Source organism: Mytilus galloprovincialis, chromosome 5, assembly GCF_965363235.1.
Source record: "Mytilus galloprovincialis chromosome 5, xbMytGall1.hap1.1, whole genome shotgun sequence".
In the NCBI taxonomy this organism is placed as follows: Eukaryota; Metazoa; Mollusca; class Bivalvia; order Mytilida; family Mytilidae; genus Mytilus; species Mytilus galloprovincialis.
This window is the reverse complement of record NC_134842.1, coordinates 73,124,121-73,146,700: the sequence shown is the minus strand read 5'-3', so window position 1 is coordinate 73,146,700 and position 22,580 is coordinate 73,124,121.

Genomic DNA, 22,580 nt, shown 5'->3' with positions numbered 1-22,580 from the left:
TTGTGAAGAGTTGTCACACTAGCATTCGTACCACATCTTCCTTTTTATATCGTATTGTTCCTTTCGGTTGCACCTCTTGAAAACTAAAATCGTGTCTGTATATTTGTTATAATTTTCAACAAGTAAAGTAAACAAATTTTCAAAGCATGGATGCATAACGCAAACTCTTGCGTAGAGCAAAATAATTTCCCATAAAACTAGATACATTGTATGTATATAGCATTTTTAAACCAATCAATATAATTAATATAAAAATCCACAGTTTGTTAGAAAGGTCAAACTTTTAATTTTCTTCATTTTCAAAATGCATATCATTGATGCGTTTTGTTTTAATCTGTGTCAAAAAAGCGTTTACCAGAACGTAATGGGTGTTTGGACATAACGTAATAGGTGTTTGCACATAATGTAATAGATGTTTGGACATAATGTAATAGGCATTTGCACATAATTTACATGGTGTTTGCACATAATGTAAGCGGTATTTGCACATAACGTAATAGAGTTTGCACATAATGATGTAGTTTCTATACATAACTTAATAGGTATTTGCACATAACGTAATAGGTGTTTGCACATAAGGTAAACGATGTTTGCACACAGGGTAAACGATGTTTGCACACAGAGTGAACGATGTTTGCACATAAGGTAAACGAGGTTTGCACAAAACGTATTAGTTGTTTGCACATAATGTAAAAGGCATTTGCACATGACGTAATGAATGCTCACAGAGAGTATCATTTGTTCGGCAAAACGCATATGAATTATACCATGATGTATTGGGTTTTTCACTGGAGATACATATGTATAAACAAAACATAATGCCAAAATACTATAATATCATGAGATTTACATAGAACAAAGGTGTATCAAAACAAAAGCTTTAGAACATTTGACATAACAATAACACTTGAGACAGGACGCAATTATTAACTGACTTACGTTAAAGAAGAATAGACACAGCAAAGATAAAATATAAGAGAATGAAAAGGTGGTTGATCATAAAGTTTCGAACTATTCACAGAATATATAGTAGTTACAGCATAATGTAATGCATATTTTACACAACAAAGTTTAGCAATGACATATCATACAATTGTTTGACCAAACAAATTACTAATTTTACATAACAAAGAGATGCCGTGTCAGGAAATAAAGGCATCTGCACATAACATAAAGAAGAAATGACAGGACGTAAAGGCAAATCGACAAAACACAGTAAATATTTACACTATAAGACAGTTCCGGCGTTCCATAGCTAAACATTACATTGATGATATTCTGATATGCTTTCGATATGTTATCAAAACAGTTTTTAACAGGTTCTAGGCATTTTTTATCAGAAAATATGCAAATAGGGTAAGCTGGCAATAATTAAAGTCTTGTTTTCAAATTCTTTAAAAAATTGAAACAGGGGAGGGGGTATAAAATGTATAGTAAAGAAAAACTTAGAGTATACACAGTGATTTCGTTAAGACTTTAATTCTGATAAATGAGTATTAATGTGTGAAAAACTGATTTTAGAGAGTTTTTTATTTGAATAAATGTCTGTACAGGTTGCACTTTGTAAATACAGCTGTTTCTCAAAACACGCCTCTTTTGGGGAGTAATTGAATATTCATAGAAAATTGATTTTGTTTACATACTGGTTCCCAGTTATGCTCTCTGTGTTCCATCTCGCAGAGACAGAACTTGGGAATGTTACCAGTAAATAAACACGTGCATATTGTTTACATTGAAATCTGTGGTAATCTTTCATTCGAGGTAGGGGTCGTTAAGAAAATCAGTGTAAGTTTAAACTCTGAAAAGTTCAGGGCATATAAACGTTGAAAATATGACGCACAGCCCTATACTTTGACCTTTGAAAACAATTGTGGTGCATATGAACTTTCAATTCTAGGATAAGATTTTTTTCAAAACTTCATAGTAAAAGTGGTACAGTTTTAGCCGTAAAAGGAGTTCCTATGGGAAATTGCATTGTCAATATTTACAGAAATGCAACCTATAAGTGAATCAATATTAACGCCATAATATGCAATCTTTATTGACCTGAGAACAGTATCGTAATTATTTCTCTTCTTAATAAGTCTATTCAAAGGTTTTGTTAGTTTTTGAGGTGAATACTGACACCTTTGTGCTTTATAAAGAATATTTCCATAAAAAATTGGATGTGAAATACCTGAACGTATAAGAAATCTGTTTGTTGAGCTATATTTACGAATGATGTCCTTATACCGATGATAAAATTTAGTAAATGTTTTGACTAGTTTGTGATATCGAAAACCCTGGTGTAATAATTTTTCAGTAATACATCAATTTCTCTCGCTAAAATCTAAAACATTGTTACATACACGAGCGAATCGTACAAGTTGAGATATATAAACACCGTAAGATGGTGAAAAGGAAACGTCACCATCTAAAAATGGATAATTAACGATAGGAAATGAAAAATCATCTCTTTTATCATAAATTTTAGTATTCAGCTTTCCGTTAGTGATATAAATATCAAGATCGAGGAAAGGGCAGTGGTCATTGTTAGTATTAGCTTTATTTAAAGTAAGTTCAACAGGATAAATTTCTTAAATATACATACTGAAGTCGTCATTATTGAGAGCCAAAATATCATCCAAATATCTAAAAGTATTATTAAATTTGTTTATCAGATGTTGTTTCGATGGGTCTTTGCTTATTTTTGTCATCAATTGTAACTCATAGCAATACAAAAACAGGTCCGCAATAAGTGGTGCACAGTTAGTTCCCATTGGAATTCCGATAATCTGACGATATACGGAATCTCAAAGCGAACAAAAATGTTATCTAGTAAAAATTCAAGGGCATATATAGTATCAAATCATGTCCAATTGACATAGTTTTTTTGTTTATTGCTACTAAAAAATGACCTAAAAGAGTTTGAACATATATATTCACATTCTGACTTTTTAAATGCCCATTTAATTAGGTGTGTGAATTTTTTCTTAATGAGAATGTGAGGCAATGTGGTATACAGGGTAGAAAAATCAAAACTTTGAACAGATTTAAAATCACCAATATAAGCATGCAATTTATCAAGTACTTCCAACGAGTTCTTGACACTCCAAAAGTAATTAATTCCACTATTTTCGAAGGTCTTGTTTGAACAATTTATTATCAGGTTTTCAATTGTACCAAGTGTGCTGGTAAGAAGAATAGACAATTTAGTAGTGGAACAATGGCTTGAAGACGAAATAAATCTATATTTGTAAGGTGTTTTGTGTAGCTTCGGAAGCCAGTACATAGCTGGGACTTTCATTGTATTTGGCTCTACTTGTAAAGCGGTAGCTAAAAGTTTATGTTTGTTACAGATGTCGTTTTCTGAAAATGGAGTCAGTTGGAATGTTGGTGAATTGGTGATTTCTTTTTTCAGAACCTCAATGTAAAATTTACGTCAAACAATAATAATATTATTAGCAGCTTTATCGGCCGGGACAAAAACAAATTTCTTGGCTAGTTCTTTTAGTTTATGTTTGATACGAAAAATAGGTTTTTTGTGGTTATTGTTAATAGTAAAATGTTCTTTAAAATGTTGAATACGTATATCAACTATCTTCATTACTGAATTAAAAAAAGAATCCAAAGATTTTTTGTCATCTTTTTCCCGTTTTATCCATTTCACACAGTAAGTATGGAGTGAGTCGTGGATGATATTACGACACTCATTCCAATTAACAATTGACGGGGGACGATATTTAGGTCCTTTACTGAGGAATGATTTTAACTCTCGGTCTTGAACGATGTTAAGATCTCCTGTTATAACATGGGAAATGGGTCCATAAATATATTTTCACTGATATTAACATCTTTACACAGTTGACTATAATCAAACACAAATTTCTGGGTAGATTTCTTGTAAATATAACAAATAAGAGGTAGCTCAGTATTGTCAAAATATCCAGGAATTTGTTCTTTAACATAATGGTCGTTAAATATACCGGCAATATTTACAAAATCAAAACCTTTATTGACATACTTTGTTTTAATGAAATGTTTATTATGATCTTCAGGGCGATCAATTTTGGGAAATAGTTTAGAATAACAATATGCCATAATAATTTGAACAATTTCATACTTAGGACTGCTATATAAAATTGTGTTGCGAACAGAGTTTTGTTAACAGATAATGTCTGCCGTTGTTTTTTGAAATAGAAATTAGGTCCGAAATATTGGTATGATTGGTCCGAAATTTTCTTTGCGATTTGTCCTACGATCGTGAGAACGGTTTTTACGAACAGTTTTAGAAACTATATTCAAAATGTTAACGGAATCGGTTCTAGATATATTACCAATTCACATGATATTATCATTAAGACCGAGAGGGTAGACTGTCTGTACTTTTTTAATCCAATTTAATTCAATTATTTTCCGTGATCGAACAAACTTTGAATGAGATTCACCAGGCTGCTTTTTTACTACTTCTAAAGGTGGAACTGCTAAATATTTAAAAGGATGGTTGTGCTTCTTAAGGTGTTGGTAAATGATACTTTTGAATTTATTGGGTCTTTTAAAACGATACAGATGTTCTAGATAACCGTTTCACAAATGATATCGGATATGTTCCTTACGTCGTAACTACAATCCCCTTCCCTTTCATGAATGTGACCTACCGAATTAGACTATTTACCGGATTTGTTATCCCATAAGCAACACGACGGGTACTGCATGTGGAACAGGATCTGCTTACCCGTCCGGAGCACCTGAGATCACCCCTAGTTTTTTGGTGGGGTTCGTGTTGTTTATTCTTTAGTTTTCTATGTTGTGTCGTGTGTGCTGTTGTTTGTTTGTCTTTTTCATTTTAGCCATGGCGTTGTCAGTTTGTTTTAGATTTATGAGTTTGACTGTCCTTTTGGTATCTTTCGTCCCACTTTTAAAACATATTTGTATACGTCATACGTCAGACGCTCGCTACGTCCACACAAAACTATACTCAGATGATAAAAAGTAAAATCACAAAAATCCTCAACTTAGAGGAAAATCAATACAAAAGTCCATAACCACATGTCAAAATCAAATAATAAAACGCATCAAAATCGAAAGGACCAGAACTGTCATATTCCTGACTTGGTACAGGCATTCTACAATGTAGAAAATGGTGGATTAAACCTGGTTTTATAGCGCTAACCCTCTCACTTTGATGACAGTCTCCTCAAATTCCGTTATATTTACATTGATGCGTTAACTAAACAGACACAATAAATACAATAGTCAAAATATGGGTACATCAGTCATCATCGTATAACAATTTTAAAAGGAACAATTTAACAGAACACAAAAAACAAAATCTACAAACACATTCATTGATTTGTGTGTGACATCAGAAAATTTTATACATCACATAAGTTTGTCGTTCAATGTGCATAGAAACAATTTAAAAATTGACATAGGCAATGTTAGCATATACATGATATAGGGTTGAAAAATCAAATGTAGGTAAGATTAAATTTCAGAAATAGACCGAGATTAAAAATAGTCCAAAAGTTTTATATAGAATTTATAAGAATCCACAAATAGTTAATTCCGCTATCAGTCATGATCGTATAACAATTTTAAAAGGAACAATTTAACAGAAGACAGAAACATCTATCTACAAACACATTCATTGATTTGTGTGTCTGACGTCAGAAAATTGTATACGTCACATAAATTTGTCGTTCAATGTGCATACAAACAATTTTAAAATTTACATAGGCAATGTTAGTATATAGGGTTAAAAAATCAAAAGTATGTAAGAATAAATTTCAGAAATAGACCGAGATTGAAAATAGTCCAAAAGTTATATATAGAATTTATAAGAATCCATAAATAGTTAATTCCACTACGCGATTGAATGATTTTGACGTAAAAGTTTGAAAACCATAACAACTACAAAATTAAAGATCGCTGAGGATCAAAAGTGTCAAAAAGTTGTGAGGCCAGGGTTATCCGCCTGAGCACTTCTGTTTTCTAATGTATATCTAATTAATATTTAATTGTAGTAAGTAGTAATTAGATAATTGATTGTATTATCTAGCTTTGTCGGTGTTTCTTCTGATCGAAGTGCTAACCAACTATATCGTGTAAATTACGTTGATCCAAAATGAAATCTACCAAATGAACTGGATGAGTAGTTATCCCCAACACAACACACGAATACAACAGAAAAATAAATACGATTAACCACTACAAACGTTCAAACATTTGACAAAATCCGACAACAACAAACACAACATCAAAACCCAACAAATTGATTTTGGATGGAAAAGTACCGTGCACAGTCTTATAGAAATACAAATTCACACTCAGCAAAACAGTCAAATTCGGGAATAAGTCACGTTCGGTAATAAATAGATCAGACGACGTAATGACAAACCACAATCTAACTCGCGATAAAAATGTCCATAGTTAGTTTGGACAAAGATACATCGTCTGGATCAACCAATTCGTGATGTTAGGAGTACACTCCTGTATTTGAAGTCCATATAGTGTAAACACGTACGAGAATAACTCATCAATTGAGATATGTTAACACCATACGAAGGTGCAAAGGGTATGTTACTGCTGAGAAAAGGAAAATTGATAATTGGGAATTTGAAATCGTCCAGTTTATCATAGATTTTCGTGTGAAGGCGTCCATCTGTGTTAATATTAAGGAAGAGATGAAGGTATGAAGCAGTCCTTCTCTTTAATTTCAAGTTCACTGGAATATATGACATGCAAGTACTGACTAAAATATGGATTATTCAATGATCGATTGGACTTCCCCAATATATAGGAAAGTGAAATTACAGAATTTAGCAAGGTGCTTTATCTGTTTGTCTGTTAGAAGGATTTGAATGAATTCTGCTTCATACGAATACAAAACAAATCGGCTAGTAGGGGTGCACCATTAGTACCCATTGGAATACCGATTGACTGTTGAAATATTAATCCTCCAAACTCAACAAATATATTGTCGTTCAAAATGTCCAGCATTTTGATAATATCATCTTCACTTTTCTATACTTTCTGGTAGATTCATTGTGGTTCTTCACAAAATATTATTGTAACCCAAAACAATTCCAATTTTTATAGAAATAGCTTTCTTTATTGAGATGGTGGAGTCGATCTTTTAACTGAGCATGGGGGATAGCAGTATAAAGCGTAGAAAAATCGAAAGTCTTTATGTTTCTGCAAAATTGCAAAGACTGTGTTTGATCGAAGATTAAGCAGCAACACTCAGCTAGATAAAAAGGGGGAGACAACTCCAATTAAATGTCAGCGTACCCTTTGTACATATTTATCGATATGTCAAAAATTTATAATTTAGTAAACATAATTTGTCGCTATCTTGTATGGTGCCATATGATAAGTGATGATAAGCCAAAATTGCTAAAAAAAAACATGACATTGACCTTTGACTACGAACCTATTTTCATTTTGGTGAAAGAAAGACCTCAAATCAAAGAACCTTTTACTCATGGTTAACGGGTTACAAATGCATATCACTTAAATCCAATGTATATAGGTAAATAACTCTCATATGGAGTCTCCGGATATTTTCCAGCAAAATGCGTTGGATCGATATAACGAGCAATTTGGTAAAATAAATGTGTCGCTATCTTTTACGGTGACAACAGAGTAGTCTGCACAAAACAATCAGTGTTCAGAGAAATAAGTCTCACAAAGTAAAGTTCTCAGTTAAACAGTGTCATTTTTAAAAGCGTTTAAACTGGTCGACATCATACCAATATTTAAGTGATCAATTTTGAAACAATAATGCTGAAGAAAAAAATAGGCGAAAGAAAATAAATATAATTTAAAATCCATTTTTTCAGAGAACAATTGCACGCCACTGTACATATTTTGGTAGGACAATATTCACTTCAAATTTAAAATGTCAATTATGCTGCCAGATTGTAGTTAAATGTAAACTGATTCCAAAAATATGTAGTTTTTATATACTTTTGCTAAAAAAAAGGGAGATGAGTAAATACTTCCGATTCCTAAAATTTTCACTACCGGTAAACGATACATGTATGTGTTACTAGAAATATCAACATCAAACATTTGTAATATAAGAGGGATCAAACTACCATGGATTTCCAATGTATTCTTTCAACTAAAATTGACATTAACATTTTGAATGAACCAAGGACCTTAAATCTTAGACTCTAGGACTCTATCACTTTTTGATTACCAGTTACAAATGCATGTTCCTCATACATAGGGAAATAACTCATATATTGAGTCTGTGTTTTGCTTTGAACTAATGAGAACAACATCTTGAAGATATAACGAGCAATAAGAAATAATATTTTTTCTCTGGTTCTTTAACGTTTGCAAAAAACGTTAGAGTAACAAGTAAAACCATGTTCGGAAGATAACTCGTATAATGAAAACTTTTTGATCATTCAGGGAAAAAACAAAAACTACAATAACTGTTCGATATCAGATGTAAAATATTTAATCGACATATTTCGAAACAAAAGAACTCTGCAGGAAAAAAATATGGCGACAGAAGAAAAATAACAATGAGAACAAATCTCAACGAAAAGGGACTTTTATCCAATTAAAAACAATTGTTAAGAGAACAATTGAATGTGTTTACACCCCAAAACATATCTAGACAAGAAACTAAACAAAAAATGTGGTACTTTAGATGATGAATAACGTCAGTACCTATTGTTTTTACCTTATGACTATCACGTATCATTTGAGCATTTGCTACGGAATATCTATCAATAAGGTTTTGTAGCTGCCGATGGAATTTTTTTTTACAAAAAAACAAGCGACGTTCTTTGCCATAACCCTAGTTTATCAACTTTCTGTTAAGACACTACTAAAATTAAGAAAAGTCTGTGGTATAAGACTAAAAATCGAAATATATTGAGCATAAAACTTTAGCAACATTTCTTATTTTCTTTTCAACTTTGTACGTATAATCGGTGTTTTACCTTGTTTACCAGTACTTTTAAAACGATATTTGAAATGTATTTGTTTTAAAAATATTGCATGGGGCGTCAACCAGTCCTTCCCAAAAAATGACCGCCAGAGAACTTCTTGAATGATTGATGCCGAAATGAGTGTTGCCGACGTCGCGGGTCTTTAAATTTGATTAGGTCAACAGTTTTGAGGGTAATACATAGATACAGACAAACTCGAACTGCAAACGATTGACAAAGTTGATACCAAGACCTCAATCCGATCAAACATGTATGGAATCTGTTGAACCGACACATCCATAAAAATCCCGGTGATTTTCACACACAATTAAAAAGAATTTGAAAACGCACTGATTAGGAAATTTAAAAATGGCAAAATCTAAAGATACTAAATGGAATGCGAAATCAGTAACAATCTGTCATCCCTGCACATGAAGCATGAACGAGATATTGATTTTGAATAATACTATACCCATGTCCACACTGGGATGCTACATTCTTAGTGAATGTGCGTGATAAACATTCATGTTGCTTCTGACTTTTCATACTTCCATTTTGTTATTTTTATAATCAAATGTTGTTCAGTTTTTGAAATAAACTAAAATTCATGTTGGGCTCAATAATATCATCAAATCTAATCTCATCAGGTTTACCAAAGCATTGGATTTTAAGTTAAATAAGGACAACTAGGTAATATAAATGGCATTTTGAAGATATAAAATATGTCATATGGTTTTGTTAGACCTAAGGTTGGACATTCGATAGATAACACAAAATATATATATATATCATTGGTTAACAAGTTAAATCGTTTTTATTTGAAAATGAATTTAGCACAATTCCTTTGTTTTATTCAAACTGGGACACTAAAAACACAAAATTAATCTATGCAGCTTTAAATGATACAAAGAAAAACGACATTTGTTTCCATCGGGTCGAAAACAGTTGATTATTCATCAGGTAATGTATTACGATCGGAATCATATATTAAGTTGATAGTGCATTTAATTAAAACCATTTTTTTCAAAAATTCTACATCTTCTGTCGTCGATCCGCGAAGATTCCCATCTTCAGACTTTATTAAAAAAAAAGTAGTAGCTGTATCAACATGCGTTCAGTTATGATAAAGCCTTGTTTTAATGTGTCTGTGCATTTGGAATAACAAATAGACTTAAACTAAGACAACGATTCTAAAATGATTATTTATCTTTGATTCCTATAAAATCTCAATGATTTGGGTATACGTATGTTTTGGCATTTTGAATATTTTAGATACATAACGTTTTTTTCTCAATCTTAAGATTAAAGTACTTTGCTGAGATGAGCATAGCAACATTATGTTAACATTGATTTTGATGAAAGATTCAACAAAGATTCACAATGTGTACAAAACGTCATCACGTACCCTAATTTCTTTATTTGGATCTATATCTGCCCTTTCTAATAACAATTGTACTATGTCGAGATGTCCATGACTAGCAGCTGAATGTAAGGGAGTATCACCAGTATACTAAAATAAAAAGATTGCAAGGTTCATGGCATCATATGAAAGTTAACAAAAACCAATGAATTTCAAACTGTTTTTTGTGAATCGTAATTTTGTTAAAACTGTAAATGAGGTTTATGTTAATTACTTGTTTACATGAAACATGTTCATAGTGATCTGTATTCAAATTAAAATATCAGTGACAAAGAAGTTCAATCGTTCTGTGTGTTTTTTTCCCATCCCCCACAAACAAAAACCTGATTGCCTTGGTATGGTCATTATTGTCCGTGGCGTCAAACTCAACAAACAAATACATAACATAATCATTGTAAGTTGTATCGCACTTGTAGTATAACAGTTGGTATCATAACGGGCAGATTTGAAGAAAGAGGTTACAATAAAGGCAATCAAAATAGGACAGGAAATAGTTAAAATTGTCAAAATTATATAACAGAAACAGACAAGCTGCTTACATTTACGTCATTTGTGACGGAGTTGAAAGTTGTTTCGTAAGAAATTATATCACATTTACTTGTTTTAATATGTATTTCTAATTTAATCATTTTTCGTTCTTTTTATTGGATGTCTCAAACGATTTAGCAATTGTACTAATTGACTAATGTATTCATATTTTTTGGGGTTTGTATATTTTAATAAAACATTTTCAGTATTATTCTTGTTTGGTTTGATGACAGATTTTACTAAGTTGGACTATCCTGTAAAAAATGTCATCACATACCCAATTTTGTTTATTTGGATCTATATCTGCTCTTTCAAATAACAATTTAACTACGTTGATGAATCGACTGTTAACAGTTATGTGTAAGGGAGTATAACCATGCTGAGGTTAAAAGCTTTCAATGATCGTTTTATCATACAGAGGTATAAAAACACTTTGTCACACGAAATATTATAGTACTAACGAACGACACTGGTAAAAAAATTCGAGATTAAAGAACTGCAAAATTATGTTTATCAATCGCATTTTTTCTGAAATTGTATTTATGGATTAAATGTATAACATGTATAACGTGTGTAGAAAAAAAAAACAAATTCCTTTTAAATTGACAAAGATTGCGTTATCTAGACAGTCGATTGTTCCGTTTGTTTACTCTAGCTACCACCACCAACAAAACTAGTCGCCATGGTATAACCCTTATCATTTATCGAAGCTCCATAATCCAACAAACAAATACACGAACAATATCATGGGGAGTTGTATCACACTCTTATTAGAACAGTTGGTATCATTACGGTCAGTTTTCTACAAAGAGGTCTCCGTCAAGGCAATCTAGATATGATCATATATCATTAGCTGTCAACACAATACCACAAAAACAAACAATCTGCTTACATCTACGACATTTGTAACGTTGTAGAAAGTTGTCTCAGTGGCAATCATATCACATCATATATATATATATATAAAGGATGTGTTTACATAACCTAATTTTTCTTTTTAACTTTTCTACAAACCTTCAGAACAGTAAGAAGAAAGAAAACTGATACTTTCAAAATGTCCATTTGTCTCAAGCATATTTCTTGCTTTTCCTTTATCAAAAACGCTCAAAACGCATATTTGAAAGCTGATTATGAAACTTGTGTATCCTTGTAATAATTGGACTATTATCATTATTATTAGTGTCTGATGTAAAAAAAAAGATATTGATTTAACTAATTACGTAAGAATAGGAACAATATATCAAATAACGTACTAGCCAGTCAACACAAATTGACTAGGATTGTCAGTTGTCTTATCGAAGATCGGGGGTTTTCTCCGGGCACTCCGGCTTCCTTCACCAATAAAAACTGACCGCCACGAAATAGCATGAATGTGGTCTCTAAAAGTGGCGTTAAATAAACTCATCATAGATACCAGGACCAGACGCGTGCTTCGTCCACAAACGACTCAGCAGTGACGCTCGAATCCAAAAAAAGTTAAAAGCCAAATAAAGTACGAAGATGAAGAGCACCAAAATTCAAAAAACTTTTGCAAATCCAGCTAAGGAAATCTATGCCTAAGGTAGAAAAGCCTTAGTATTTCAAAAATTCAAAATTGTGTTAACAGTTAATTTATAAATATAACCATATCAATGATAATTCATGTCAGCACTTTGTGTGCTGACCACTGGGCTGGTGATACCCTCAGGGAAATAAATCTTAACCAGCAGTTGGATCGACCTAGTGGTTGTAAATAAACTCATCATAGATACCAGGACTAAATTTTGTATATACGCCAGACGTGCGCTCCGTCCACAAAAGACTCATCAGTGACGCTCGAATCAAGAAAAGTAAAAAAGGCAAAATAAAATACGAAGTTCAAGAGCATTGAGGACCAAAATTCCCAAAGTTTTGCCATATCCAGCTAAGGTAATATAAGCCTGAGGTAGAAAAAACTTAGTATTTCAAAAATTCAAAATTTTGTAAAACACCACAAATCAAATCAAACCCACTAACCATTACCATTACCAGACATTAACAAACAAATACAGACCTACAGTCCCTGTAACGTAAAATTAAACACTTTTTTCGTTCGGGAATCGTCCGTACAACGTTCGGTCAGCGTTCGTTCATCGTTCGTTCATCGTATGGTAAATGTCACCGTTGAGGGTTTTGTATAACGTATGCTTCATGGTATCGTTAATCGTTTTATTTGTCGTATGGTTTATGGTATCGTTTAGCGTTTAGCGTTTCGTTTATCGTATGGTATGTACATGTAATATCGTTTAGCGTTTCATCAATCGTACGGTTTATCGTTTTGTTAAGCGTCTGATATACAAGTATGTTAGGGTTTTATTTCAGAAAGTTATTTCAATTATTATAGTTTTGAGTTAAAACGATTTAATATCAAAAGATGCGAGATATAAAAAAAACAATTCTAATTTGGATTGGATTAAATCTCTAACTAATATCATTATGGAATATATATAAAATGAAGGGGAAACGTTTCCTCTCATCACATTTTGACATGAACAACAAGAGACTAAATACCGCGATATAAGCCTATATGTCTCTCTCTCTCCTCCGCCAAATATTTCTCTGATCCAAATATTTCCTGGACACAATAAATTATATATAATGTTATATAAATGAGGCTTTATATGAAGTAAACGTTTTATATCTAAATGTATTAGAAAAAAAGACAACACATCCATGGTATTTGTTCTCCTCAATGTCAGAGTCTACCAGCGTCGCTTGTGATTCCTTCTGTCGGTGTTAAAACTGTTTTTTTTTTACTGTTAAAAGTGCTTAAGTCCATGTATGAGTAAAATACAGAATTAAAAAAATAACTCTACCTTTTTTATATTTCTGTATCATAGAGGTAAGCTTCTTGTCAAGTTTCATTTATTCTGTCGCAAATCATTTACCTTAAATAACCAATCAATTGTATTCTAAAAAAAGTTGATTTGTTCTTTGTACGAATACATGAAATATTTGTCACTGGGCGTTATGTTTGCAATCGATGATCAAATACAAATCTACAGTATTTACATGAAAGAGACTAAATAATATATTTTTAACCAGATTTTTGTGACAAAAATGTCGGTTATTGATTTGGGGAGGTATGGCGGGCGGCCGGGCGGGCGGTCGGGCAGGAGGGCGGGTGTAGCGGCAATCAAATTTTGTCCGTGGATTAACTCGTGAACCGTTCAACCAAAGCTTTTAACATTTTAATATGTTATTACTGACAACTAAACGAAGGTCAAGTTCAATAATGTCGATTTTGACTTTTACCGTTCAGGAGTTATGGTTCTTGAAAGATCGTAAAATGGTGTTTCCATTCACTTTGTTGCATTTACTCATGAACCATTCAATCTAAGCTTTTCAAATTTTAATATGTTGATACTGATGACAAAATGGAGGTCAAATTTGATATTGACGATTTTCACTTTCACCATTCATCAGTAATGGTTCTTGTGATATTGCCAGGACACAAATAAATGTTAATAAATCCGGTTTGCTGTCGTTGTGACAGCCTCTTGTTTTATTATTATTTTACACATATCTGAAGGATCGAAATAATAAGTTCTACAAATGTATGTTATTTAACGACTTGAAATTTTACAATTATTACATGCATCTATGAAATATTTTATCGACGCACCAAATTTTTCCCTTTCATCGTGCATAGCTGATTTTCCGATTCGCTTAAGGTTTCTAACGATCTTCTTACTTGTTCATTATATTCTAAAATTGAAATCCTACACAAATTGCAAAAAACTTTTATTCTCCGGCTAGACTGCGTAAAAGATGAATACTCTTTCGTTTGTGTACACACAATGTTTTGAAAGTCGATATCCAGTTCCAGTTAAAAAAAGAATTAATTTGCGCCACAACTTAATTACGCCAATTCTTTTTTTGCGTCACTTTATTGTGAAAACTCGGCATTCATTTGCGCCAATACAACAATCATTTAATTGCGCAAATATTATAGACTTGTTTTCAAATGTTTGTTCTTAGTGCACCGAGGAGGTCCTTTTCGGTATTTAAAGGTACAAGAAGAAATACCGCAAAGCGCCTCCTTAGTGCATGCACTTAGAACAAAATAGTGCGTTAAGGACCTGATGGAATGATAGATTTGACACAAAAAACATGGCATACAGAAGGAGACTTTCGTAAAGTACATAATTTCAAATTTTAGTAATTATAAAGTTATTTAACAGTTGAAGTCAGTATTCTAATGTTACATGAAGGTGTAAATAGGTTAATCGTTTCGAGGTTATTATAACACAATTAATAAAATAGAGAATGGAAATGGGGAATGTATCAAATTCCATTTATTGGCGCAACTCATGTTATAAAAAAAGAAGAGACGAGCGCGATTCAAACCTTTACAATATGACAAATTACACTTAAAAGTTTTGACACACCAGTAAATTCTTCGTCCGGGGATATACACCTGACATTAATCTTCCTTCAGTAACTTTACAATACCCAGTCGTGTCATTTCCGTATATTGTACATGTAGATAGCACGTGTGATGCATGTATATACACCAGAAATACCCATTCAAATGATTTTTATTTTTAGAAGAACTCCATATTGGGTAACATTAAATATACATAAACATAAAATTACAATTGAAAAAAAATGGTAATAATAAGTTCAAATGTTGTTTTATGAAATGCTACTAGGTACATATGTATATGTAAACTTATGTTATTACGTTATTTCATGTACCTTTTTTTTTTGGCTTCAATTACTTTTTTATCTTATTGACTTATTCGTAAATCGAAAAACGCACAAATCTGAATAGAATCATATGGCATTGAATGATTTCTCTAACTCCAAACTAGTTATACATGTGCATGTAGATGCCTCTTAAATTTTATTTTTCTCGTTGGGTTGCTTGTCCATTAATTGACGTTTACGCTATATTCTTTTGTTCGGTAGTTGTAAAAAAACGCTCATCTATCAATTTCACGAGAAATATAATACTCGTAAGTCATGAACATTGACACAAACATAAAATAAAATCAAACACTTTAAAGCTGTATAAATTATGCAGTGCATTTTGAAAATATAGTTTTGAAAAACCGGTTATTTTTGTTAAATACTTTTTCTGTCCCTTTTCTTAAAAATTAGGACACGTGTCACTGGTTAATATAAAACTAGTCAACCATGAATAATCCAAAATAACAAATTTGTGATTGGTTTGTCACACTTGCTTATATTATCAATATTACGTATTGTTTTCGGCTGAGACTACTACATCTGTCTGTGCTATCGCTCTGTGTGGGTTAATTATTTTAAGCATAACGTTTATAAATCGATCTCTGAAACAAATTACACATAAAAAATTATATCATGAGAATTAAGTCAAAGTAAAGATTAAACTTATGCATGGCGGAAAAGAAATATATGAAAACGATAGTTCAATGTACATGCAGCCTTGCAAATGATATTTAAAAAAATATATTTACTTTATAAAACTTAGGACTTTAATTTACGTATTGTTGATGGGATGTTGAAGTTTTCAGAACATAGAAAATACACAAGAAAATCTATCAGTACACTATTCTATCAAAATGTGTTTGGTGTCCATTTAACAATATATTGTTTAAGAATTTAGTGTTTTCTTATTCATTCTGACATCTGTGTCCATGGATCTGAACAAGAAATTGCGAAGACGTTATGCTTATCTGTTTACCTTTAATTTCAAAAATGATTTTTCAACAGACTATTATATATATAGAACCGTTTAATTTTTGTTTTTCTTTGCGAAAACAAAATGGCCCTAAAGCTAAATGTCATCGTCAGCATGTATAATGGAAAGCGATAAACACTTTAGAATATACACCACCTGCTTGATCTTTTTACCTGGGCAAATATCTTATTACGTAACAAGTATGAATGTGAAATTATAGATATGGTATATTCAGGCGAATATACATGGTATCTCTGGACTGGAGAATTTAAGATATTTTGATCTCATAATGTAACATGTAAATTTATTTGTGCTTTATGTAAAAAAAAATGCATTTAGCCATTTTATTTTCAAAACTTCTTTAAAATGAGTTGACCTTGAGCATATGTTTATTTTCAAAACCAGGGACAAATCACTGATTTCTCAATTTTAGACCAATCTCATTATTTTCAGCAGTGGGCAAAGTATTTGAAAAATTGTATTTGAAAATGTATTTAATCACTTAATTAGTTATATTTCAAATATACAAAATGCGTTTCTGTTTCATATTTGCCTTTTGAGAATACTAATGCAGGAGTTCCACAAGGCTCTGTATTAGGCTCCCTACTATTCCTTATTCATGTATATGACATAGCTGGTAATTTGATAAGTCTTACTCGAGTGTGTGCTGATGAAACATCCCTTTCTTATTCAAGAACTAGTCCTAACACAATAGCGAATGTCTTAAATAGCGATTTAGAACAAATTTTAGCATGGTCTAAGGATTGGTTTATTGATTTTAATCGGAAGAAGACAATTACTACGCTATTCTCCTGTAATTCTTCTCCAGATGATATTAAAATAAGAACTTCAAAATCAAGTAGTAGAATTGGGGTCCGTAGAAATACCGCAAAGGACCTCCTTAGTGCACTAAGAACAAAAATGTGCATTAAGGAACTGATGGAATGATACAACTGTCACAAGGGACATGGCATCAAGAAATAGACTTTGTAAAAATTTCATAATTATATCTTTTTTTATTCGAGAGTTATTTAAGGTTTTCTCGACACGTGCCTCAATCAGTTGATTGTCACCTGTGTAATCGGTAGAAGTTCATGTTCGCCCAACCTTGACTCGTTTATAATCCGCTTGTATACTGATTAAACATGTATATGGTATTTCAAATTGTTCTGGTTTTTTTCCGTTTGTTTGTTCCTGCCGTGTTTATTCTGTATTTCTGTCTGTCATATTTGTTTACTTCTAATGTAATGGCGTATTTTCAACTGATATATTTTTTTTATTCTTTTAATTTTAAAAAGACAAATAATTGTGAACTCTTCACGGAAAGGTGAAGATGATATTTGGTTGCTTAAGGTCTAGTGGCCAATATTTCATTCCTTTTTCTGATGTCAACCAAACCTCACAGCAAGGATTTTAATAGGATAGAATACTGGCAAATGCAAAAAGATTATTTTGACTATCTTTGCTGCCTTGGTCTCTATATGATGATTTATTATGTTTTAAGGGAGACTAAACTCATGTTCTACAAAAACAAATATATTCAGTTTTAATGAGGTTTTAGTCTAATCTCATTTCTGATGTGATTTACTGAGGATGTATCATTTCTGTTGATAAGAGGCAGCACCAAAACATGTTTATCTTTAACATGTTGTCAGGTTAAATACATATAGGGTTAAACATGTTTAAATTTAAACACTTTCCTTCACGTGTTTAGGAGAGGAACATATTGAGGATAAGAACTTTTTTACAACTGCATTACAAGTTAAAATATGTATAGCTTGATGTTTAGGCCCTAAACACATTTTAAGAGTGTAAATATGACTTATTTATTTCCATCTACTTCATTTTAACTTTTGTGGAAAACCATACCACATCTCCTTTCTCTTATTTTTGTTGTATATTTTCATATATTCATACACCACTTTCATTTATTTCCAAATCTTAAAATCATTTATTTCCACAATTGTCCAGTTCTTTAGCGTCTCTTAAATTAATAATCATGACAGAACGGGCTCTAGAGTCATATGATTAAGTTAACTAAATTATTAAGTTCTCCCACATTGTGCATTATATTTCTTACATCACTATGCTTATTACATTATAAATGAAAATGGTATTCATCTTCAATTGTTAAAATAAAGATGATTTTTTTTTTATTCAGTAATAAATGTATCGTTCATAGAAGACACTTATGATTTATATTCTCTTTTTAAAACATAAAATAGTATTTACCGCTTGAAGTTTTAAAATTTCTATAATACTTTTGTAATCGGGTTTTGAAGAACCCTACGGATGCCACATACTTTCATATGTCTTTCAAGGTATAATGAAAGTATGTATAGGAAATGGAAGCTCAGAAGCATTTTTTTTCTCAATTTGTATCTCAAAATTGGCCTCTTTAAAAAAAAAAAGAAGCTTACATATTTAGTTTCCTTAAAAACAAATTTTAACAAAGGCAAAGTAAACACAAAATTCAATTTTTTCTTTCGTCAACTTGAAATTATGGGCGATATCTTTTTGCGCCACAACTTAATTGCGCCAATACCTCTTTTGGGCCACCTAATTTTCAAAACTATAATAGGTATCATTTTCGCCAATAAAATAATTATCTAATTGCGCCAATTTTATATATTTTTATTTATACATAACAACTTAATGATTGACTAGGTACCAACAGCAAAAAATTCCTCTGACATTGTACACTGAAATTTCAAATTAGCCTCGCATCCTAATAAAATTATACCGCTTTCTGGATCGTTACACAATACAAAGTCATCATCTTTGTTTGTAACAACACCTATATCATCCAATATTCTGTGAAATTCTGTCTGCTCGATTTTTAGATTCAGCCGGACTTAGTTTCTTTTCTCCCTATACATAGACTGACACACATATTTTAAATCTTTCTTTTCTAAATGTTCTTCTTCAATTTTGAAAATTTAATAATGCGAAAATGTATTTTATACTCGTGACTTGTATTTGCATTATAATTTTAAGAAAAATTGTTTTATAGTCTCTCAAAACTCTTTATAGAGTGGCTCTTGTTGTTAACTTGTGTTTTAAAAAGCTGTATATTTCATATGTAACAAGTGGCGAGACTTTAATAAAGTATTAGTCTTGTCTTGATATAGGTAAATCATGTACAGGTATGATATAGGTAAAACATATTAACAGTAAAATGTGGCGCAATTTCATTTCATTTATTGGCGCAATTAATACCATCAAAATAAAAGAGAGTGGCGCAATTAATTCCTTTTCAAAACTGCAATTGGCGCAAATTGCACGAAATTATACCATGCTAAACCGTTAGGTGCATTCAACAACAACCATTAATTAATCAATTAGTAAACGATCAAAAGACAATTTTTTATTGGATAAGGTTGATTGAACATGATGATTGGTGGGTGGCAAGACAATTGTTTATTGGATAAGGTTTATTGAACATGATGATTGCCGAGTGGCACGCGCCGATTAAAAAGCATTTTACTTCAAAATTACGATATCTTTTGATACCAAACTTTATAAATATGAGTTATATACTCATATCCTCTTATATCCATGTTCTTTGGGGTCTCAAAACATCGTTTTAATGTCCTTATAGTGCAAAAGCTTTCTTCTTAGTGCACTAAGAAGTCCTTTGCGGCATTTATACACACCGGTAGAATTGTCTCCTGTCATAAACATTTAAGTATTACTTTTGATTCCAATGGTAAATTCTATACAATATAGAAAACATAACCACAAGATTAAATTTCTAAAAAAATTGAAATATGTATTGACTAGGAATTATCTTATTCGCATAAACTTATAAGATCAATTATGTTATATGCACGTGAGTTATGGAATGACTGTACTAAACAAGATTCCAACAATCTGGAACATGTCGTTCAGTTGGAAGCAGGAAGATTAGTAACTGGGTTGCCTGTGTTTGCTAGTTCGGAAGTTATATATATAATCAGTGGTACAGGCAGACATTTGCTAGTGAACAAAGAAAATCCAAAAAAAGCTCAATATGCTCTATTCTTCACATAAAGTGGGACTGCCTCTACGATTGAATGCCATTTTTTTCAGTTATAGATAGAATATCAGAAAATCCTTTTTTTTTTTCATATACTACTATCGAATGAAATAGCCTAAACCCTGACATATGTACGTCCAGAAATATGAATATATTTCTCTAACTTGACACAGACACAATTGCACGTCAATCTTTATTATTAAAGACAGTTGATTGGATTAAAGTGATGGATTGCCACGCCTATATTAAAAATGAGATCCTATGAACAGACTTCAGATAGCTCCCAGCATTTGAATTTGATAAAAAAAAATATTTATATCTTGTATTGTTTCAAAATTAAAAGTGTTGGGTAACGTAGTTGAATTTTAGATTAAATTTGGGAAGTCGTATTTACATGTATCCCCATTTGTTAGGTTATTCAACATGATAAATAAAAAATTATCAGCTGGTTTTAAGAGTTGCAATTATTAACAAATTAAATTTATGATACAGAATTATTCTTTTATTTGTGTTCCTCAACAGTGTTTGCTAAATTTGTTTTCCTCGAATCCCGAAAAGTGAAGAGTTTTTCATACGTGTAAATCCAGAATTCACACAAACGACGTTCATGAATGGTCTGTTCAAGAGTTTAGTTTAACTTTTCAAAATATTTCAGACACGTAAATAATATAGGTTATTAGTGCTAGCTTTACAAAGAAAATATCCACTGACGTGCATAATATATAATGCCATGGGTCACGCATGGACTGTCTTATTTTATAGTGATGCCCATGTGGCACATCAAAGTTAAGATTGATTTAACCATGATTGTACTTTAGAATTGCAACCGATCTTAAATTAACTTGAATACAGTAATCTGTTATCTTGTCGACTTTACATCTAATTTCCCAATGCTTGTAGAGTAAAGCTTTGATAGGCTTGCTTGCTCTGTTTGTATAAACATGAATTCAAGCTTTGTAAATAACATTGACATCTTCAAACAATATAGAGGCATATTTTAATCTGTATATATTATATTTAAATTTGATTGGAAATTATCCAAATTACAATTGTAAATGATACAAACTAAGAAATCAAGCTAGCCAAAGTCTCGCTTTACATGCATTAGGAAATTAGCTGTAAAGCCAACATAAAGATAGCCGCTATATCCTGAGAAGAGACCACGATGAAATTTGAAAGTTAAATAAATCTTAGTTTTCACGGGAACGAATATTTTGTTGAAATGTTGTAGTGATCAGATCATCAATGACGTAATTTAAAAAATAAGACGACAAGGTCGGAAATAGTTCTAGAGGTCTAATAGCAAGAAAGTCTCCTCACTCAGCTTGTGGTTATGTGTTGGTGGTGGATAGAGTCACACCGACTTACAATTGACTATTTCTCTGCGGTTACAATTAAAGATCGTTGTCGAAATCAACACTAGGGAGATACCATTAAATTTTTACAGGGTAGGGGTGGGGGAGTTGTGGCCAGGATAAAAAATGTTGTCCTGCATTTTTCTTTCAATGTAATTTCAATGCAAATATAGTCCTGTTTTTTTTATTTTACACTCTATTCTGTCCTGCCTTTCTTAGTTAGTAATGTATCCTGACTTGTTTTTCATAAGTTCATCATGACTTCTCTTTTTGGCAAGATGGCCATACTGCCTTTTTTCTCTTAACTCCTGTCATGCCTTTTTTTTCTTTTCAATTTTCATACGTCAGAAAAACTTCTTCGTGCATGTGACTTCATATATATATATTTTAAAAGGGATAAGAAATGTCTTAATTGATAAGTTCTACATTGCATTTAAAACATCCATTGAAAGAACATTGTATAATTAGAAATCATTGTCCGCTGTTGGAAGTTCAGTTCCGCCATTGTTCGTGCTTGTCATAAGACGAAATTTCCGGGGTTTCAATTGTTAAACTCGTTAAATCAAATAACGAACATATTCCATCTCAACCTGAGAAAGAGTGGCTCATTTACATTAATCTTATCAATGATTATCGTTTTCGA